Source organism: Asparagus officinalis, chromosome 2, assembly GCF_001876935.1.
Source record: "Asparagus officinalis chromosome 2, Aspof.V1, whole genome shotgun sequence".
NCBI classification, from domain to species: Eukaryota; Viridiplantae; Streptophyta; class Magnoliopsida; order Asparagales; family Asparagaceae; genus Asparagus; species Asparagus officinalis.
Window position 1 is genome coordinate 20,633,868 of NC_033795.1, and position 6,953 is coordinate 20,640,820.

The following is a 6,953-nucleotide window of genomic DNA, read 5'->3' on the forward strand; positions in this document are numbered from 1 at the left end:
TCCCCTTACGCAAAAGGTTTTATCAAATAAGAAATAAAAGAAAAGATGTAACAAAGAAATGACTAGTTGAGCCATCTCATGCTTAGCATCCCCTTACGCAAAAGGTTTTATCAAATAAGAAATAAAAGAAAAGATGTAACAAAGAAATGACTAGTTGAGCCATCTCATGCTTAGCATGTCTTTTTATTTTAACACTTGATATCTCCTTATAATATTATAAACCCTAGCTTTACCAATGGTGTTTAAGAACAAGATAGGCGCATTTGAAATGAACGGAGTGTGAAAACGGTGAAGGAATTGTGAAAAACGTGAAGAATAACCCAAAACAGACTCCACCACACCCTGGTGTGGTGTCTGCCATGGGTGTGGTAGAATCTGTCATGCACCACACCCTCTGCCACACCCACGGTACAGGGTGTGGCAGAATCTGTCCTGCACCACACCCTCTGCCACACCCATGGTGCAGGGTGTGACAGACTCGTTTTTAGAATCCTCCTTTGTTTGGGAATCCTCATTTGTTTGGGATTGTGTTTTATTATAAATAGGACCATGTTTTTTAGGGTTTCTTAAGGAGAGAAAAGGAGAGAATTAGCATTGTTTTGAGCACTTTGAGAGGGAGATATTGTGAGGGAGTTGAGAGCTTTGGTTAGGGTTATATTTTAGTGATTTTGTGAGTTGTAACCCGTTGTATTTCTTCTCCATATAGTGAAATCTCCTCATCCTCTCCCCATGGATGTAGGCAATTATCGAACCACGTATATCTCTGTGTTTGGTTTGATTTATCGTAATTGGCTTGGTTTGTGCAAGTGTGTGGCTTTCTTCTTCCGTGATCTCAAGTTCGTTGTGTGTGCGTGCAACGCTTCCGCATAGGCGCGCGACAAGTGGTATCAGAGCTCAGATTTCAGATCTAGGGTTTTGGATTAGGTGGAGGAAGATTCAGTTGGAAGCTTGGTTCTTGGAGTTCTAGGCTTTGGTGGAGTTAGGGTTTGAAGTTACCGTTGAAGATCTCGCTTTCCTCGTGTGGTTAGGAGTTTTATTTTGAATCCAATCTAGGGTTCAGTTGGGTAATTTCTTATTCCTTTCAAAGTTTGAATCTTTCCTTGCAATTTGGAATTTGTGATTATGGATGAAGAAGTTGGTGAAAGCAGCAAGAATATCGGCACAGTTCAAGTGGGTTTTCAGAACACTAAGATTAGTGTAGTAAAATATGACGGCAAAATTAATTTTGGTTTGTGGATGAGCGACGTACAGGATGCGCTCAATGCTCAAAATTTGGAGGAGACCATCATGGTCGATGTGAGGCCACCTAAATATGAAGAGGCGATATGGGAAAAGATGAATCGAAATGCTTGCGGGGTGATCAGGTCCTGTTTGGAACAGGAGCTGAAATACGATGTGATTGGGGTGACGTCTGCGATGAAGATGTGGGAAATTCTCAACAATAAGTACCTTACGAAGAGTGTTGAGAACCGGTTGCACTTGCTGCGAAGGTTATTCAGATTCCAGATGTCCAGAGGTACCTCGCTTGCGGCTCATGTGAACAACTACACTAAGTTGTTGTCGGACTTGGCGAACGTGGATGAGAAGATCACAGATGAGTACAAGGCTATTATTCTTTTGGGCTCCTTACCGGATGAGGAGTATGATACCTTCGTGCTTACGTTGTTGAACGGGAGATCTTCTATCACTTATAGTGAAGTGACTAACGTATTGACGAACTACGATTTGAGGAGGAAGGATAAGGAGACTTCCCGCGCTAGTACTTCAGGAGAGGCCTTGTCGACGAGAGGTAAAAGCCCATATCTGAAAGGTGATAATGGAGGAAGGTCAAAATCAAGAAGCCGCCACCAATGTGCATTCTGCAAGGAACATGGACATTGGAAGAGAGACTGTCCGAAGCTCAAGGAGAAGGAGGATAGCAAGAAAAAGGGCCCGAAGGCCAATGAGGTGAACGTTGCGAAAGGCGATGATTCTGATGATTCGTGTTTTTCTCTTTTGATTACTCCGGTGGTGAACCATTTGGATGCATCGGATTGGATGATTGATTCTGGCGCTACTTATCATGTGACTCCTAGGCGAGATTGGTTTTCATCATTTGAGAGACTCGACGGGGGTGTTGTTGTCATGGGAAATGATCAATCCTGTGGCATTTGTGGAATAGGTACTGTGAGGATTCGGATGCACGATGGAGTAGTTCGTGAGTTGAAGGAGGTGAGATTCGTTCCTCAACTGAAGAAGAATCTTATCTCGGTTGGAGCTTTGGAGGCGAAGGGATTCAGGGTGACCTTTGAAGATGCTGTAGCGAATGTTACTAAGGGATCTTTGGTGGTGATGAAGGGAGTCTGTAGTCATAATTTATACTATCTAAAGGGGAGCACCGAGATTGGCCAGGTTGCTTCGGCTATTTCAGAGGCGGACATGAGCAGACTTTGGCATTACAGGCTAGGGCACACAGGTGAAAAGTCACTGCAGACATTGTGCAAGCAGGGGCTATTGAAGGGAGCCAAGAGTGGTAAAGTGGAATTCTGTGAGAACTGTGTACTTGGCAAGAAGACAAAGGTAAAGTTCGGGATGGCCATTCATAGGACGAGGGGCATCTTGGACTACGTACACACAGATGTTTGGGGTCCCACCAAGACGGCATCACTTGGTGGTCGACATTGGTTCGTCACGTTCATTGATGACTATTCTAGGAGATGTTGGGTGTACACCATGAAGCATAAGAGTGAAGTCCTAGATTTGTTTGTGGAGTGGAAGAAGAGATTAGAACTGCAGACTGGGAGAAAGATCAAGACGTTACGATCCGACAACGGCGGCGAGTATACCTCAGACCCCTTTCTGCAGCTATGTCGAGACGAGGGCATAGAAAGGCACTTCACGGTTAGTCATATAAATCGATCTTTGCTGAAGAAGATTCGATGTTTATTGGCGCATAGTGGTTTGGAGAAGATCTTTTGGGCTGAGGCACTTTCTTATGCGAGCCACATCATTAATAGGCTGCCTTCATCTGCGATTTAGGGGAAGACCCCTATGGAGATGTGGTCGGGAGAGACAGCACATGACTATGACCAGCTTAAGGTATTTGGTTGCCCTGCATATTATCATGTTAAAACTGATAAGTTGGAACCTCGAGCTAGGAAGGCCATATTTGTAGGATTCAAGCGTGGTGTCAAGGGATACAAGCTTTGGGATCCAGTTGATAAGAAGATTGTGCTGAGTAAGGATGTCACATTCGATGAGGCTTCTATCTTAAAGCTTCCCAGCTCTCATCAGGTGGAGAGCGACCCGACAGAGGAGATATCACAGGTGGTGGAGATTGATGCAGCTCCACAGAGTCCAGATGGTGCAGTATCCATTAGAGTGCCGACTGAGGTGACGCCAGGCGAGCACGATGGTGATACGGAGGATACGGGTACTCATGAGCAGGATCAGGGACCGATGGCTCAGGTTCAGGATTCTATTGCGGTTCGGAGACAGAGAAGAGACATACGGGTGCTAGCACGGTATGCCGACACAGTTGCATATGCACTTCCGGTGGAGAGTATCGATGAGATGGTACCTACTATATTCAAAGAGGCCGAACAGAGTTCGGAGGCTGATTCGTGGTAGGTGGCTATGCAGGAGGAGATGGAGTCCCTTCATAAGAACGATACATTGGAGCTTGTTGAGCTTCCAAAGGGGCGAAAGGCGATTGGGTGCAAGTGGGTGTACACGAAGAAGGAGGGCATTGAGGGCACTCCAGTGAGGTTCAAGGCTAGGTTGGTTGTGAAGGGCTATGCACATGAGGAAGATATTGATTACAATGAGGTTTTCTCTCCGGTGGTGAAGCATTCTTCAATTCGGATTCTGCTAGCTTTGGTGGCACAGTATGGATTAGAGTTAGATCAGTTGGATGTGAAGACGGCATTTCTTCATGGTGATCTTAATGAAGAAATATATATGACTCAGCCATTGGGATTCCGAGCTGCAGGGAAAGATAAGTTGGTTTGCAGGTTAAAGAAATCGTTATACGGTTTGAAGCAATCTCCTCGACAGTGGTATAGGCGATTCGATGATTTTATGCTTGGTCATTCGTACACTCGGAGCCAGTTTGATCCTTGCGTGTATTTTCGCAAGTTGAGAGGAGGTGCGTACATTTATTTGTTGCTTTATGTCGATGACATGTTGGTTGACTCTAGTTCCAGGTCAGCTATAGATGAGTTGAAAGTTCAGCTTTCAAATGAGTTTGAGATGAAGGACTTGGGCGAGGCGAAGCGCATTTTAGGGATGGAGATCGGCAGAGACAAGAAGAAGGGCAAGATTTGTTTGACACAGGTGGCTTATTTGAAGAAGGTTCTACAGCGATTCCATGTTAGCATGGATACGAAACCAGTTGGTGTACCTTTGGGAGCCCATTTGAAGCTTTCAGCTGGCCTTTCACCGAAGTCAGTTGAAGATCGTGAGTTGATGACGAAGACTCCATATGCGAGCGCAGTTAGGAGCTTGATGTACACGATGGTATGTACGAGGCCGGATTTGTCACAGGCTGTGAGCATGGTGTCGAGATACATGCACGATCCAGAAGTGGGTCATTGGGACGCCGTGAGATGGATTTTGAGGTACATTCGAGGTACGCTCAATGTTGGTTTGGTTTATGAGCGGGACACTACAGGTGGGCAGTTGTGCATTGGATATGTTGATTCGGATTATGTCGGGGATTTGGATAAGCGTCGGTCTACTACGGGATATGTGTTTACTTTGACCCGTGCGCCGGTGTGTTGGAGATGCACCTTACAGTCTACGGTGGCTTTGTCTACGACGGAGGCAGAGTATATGGCGGTTACGGAGGCTGTGAAGGAGGCTATTTGGCTTCGAGGACTTTTGGAAGAACTTGGTATATCGCAGCGATCCGTCACTATTCATTGTGATAGCATGAGTGCTATCTATTTGGCGAAGAATCAGGTTTTTCATGCGAGGACGAAGCACATTGACGTTCGTTATCACTTCGTTCGGGATGTTCTTGAAGATGGCGATGTGGAAATTGTGAAAGTCCACACGAAGGATAATCCGGCGGATATGCTCACTAAGGTGGTTCCGAGCAACAAGTTTGATCATTGTCGAAACTTGTTGCACATTCGTAATTGTTGAGGCCGTTGGCGGCCATTTGGATGAACTACGGGCGGCTTGATCCCTTGGGAGAGGGGGTACGTAGGCAACCACATTGGTGTAGCCGAGTTTAGAGAGACGACACATTAGTGCTCATGTTGGTGTCGGCTCAGTGTTGGGAACACTTCGCCGAGGTGGAGAATTGTGAAAACGGCGAAGGAATTGTGAAAACGGCAAAGGAATTGTGAAAAACGTGAAGAATAACCCAAAACAGACTCTACCACACCCTGGTGTGGTGTCTGCCATGGGTGTGATAGAATCTGTCCTGCACCACACCCTCTGCCACACCGGTGCAGGGTGTGGCAGACTCGTTTTTAGAATCCTCATTTGTTTGGGAATCCTCCTTTGTTTGGGATTGTGTTTTATTATAAATAGGACCACGTTTTTTAGGGTTTCTTAAGGAGAGAAAATGAGAGAATTAGCATTGTTTTGAGCACTTTGAGAGGGAGATATTGTGAGGGAGTTGAGAGCTTTGGTTAGGGTTATATTTGAGTAATTTTGTGAGTTGTAACCCGTTGTATTTCTCCTCCATATAGTGAAATTTCCTCATCCTCTCCCCGTGGACGTAGGCAATTGTCGAACCACGTATATCTCTGTGTTTGGTTTGATTTGTCGTAATTGACTTGGTTTGTGTAAGTGTGTGGCTTTCTTCTTCCGTGATCTCAAGTTCGTTGTGTGTGCGTGCAACGCTTCCGCATAGGCGCGTGACACGGAGAAATTCATCACAGTCCTCGAGTAATTTCAGCTTCTTCGAATGATGATAAACTGAAATAATCTCAAAACTAAAACAAATAAAAAAGATAATATGCTGTAAAAACATGAATCGTTAATTCGATCTACATTCACGAACATACTCCTACATATTATTACATAAGGAACAATTTACTAAACTAACACAAAACTAGAAGAACAAAGTATTATACCATCCTCTACAGCCTCACAAGTCTACGATATCTCTTGCATTCTTCCATAGATTGTTTTCCCAGAAAAAACGCCATACTCAGCCAAAAATTTCATGGATTAAAACTATTATGCACCGGTCTCCGCGGCCTCACACCAGCGTAGTCCTCTGACCACCACCACGGCGTCTTCCCTTTCTCCTCTACACTTAAAAACAAGCCATATATTTGAAGAAATGAGAAATATACGGAGGAGGAGGAGGAGGGATGGGAATAAAAACGCATACCAACAACACATACAAGCAACAAATGTAGGTAGGATGTAAACGATATTGTAAAGTTTTACCCTGTTTATGATGTTGATGGAGCATGAAGAGGCTCAATATCACCACCATCATAGTAACCAAGACATGCGTTCTAAGAATGCCCATGTTCATATTTACCCCCTCTCTCTCTCTCTCTCTCTTACTTACTAGTACCCCTCGCTCGCACGGGTCAAAAGAAAAGAGACACGAAGTCAAGTCCTATAACTATGTTTAATTAGCTTACTAGTTGCATCGTAAACCCTTAGCGTTGCTTAGGGGGAGGTCACCCTCGAGACTCATTTCCCAATGGATGAAGAAGATTCCGTTGTATCGAGCTTCTTTAATGGCCTCACCATATTTAATAGATTTTGTTTGGATTACTTCCAGAACGAACACCTTGTGTCATGTGAGCTCCACTACGAGAGCACGGCACATGACGGTCTGATTAGTTTAATCTCCTCAGGGTTAGTTTTGAGAAGCGTAGGCCTAATAATTGGCTGCGGTCATATTTTGTAGCTACATCATGTGAGGGGCGTGAAGGAGGTGAGCTCGTTTGTTTAAGGTAATTCACAGCCCTGGACAAAAAGAAGGTTCGCGTTGGGGT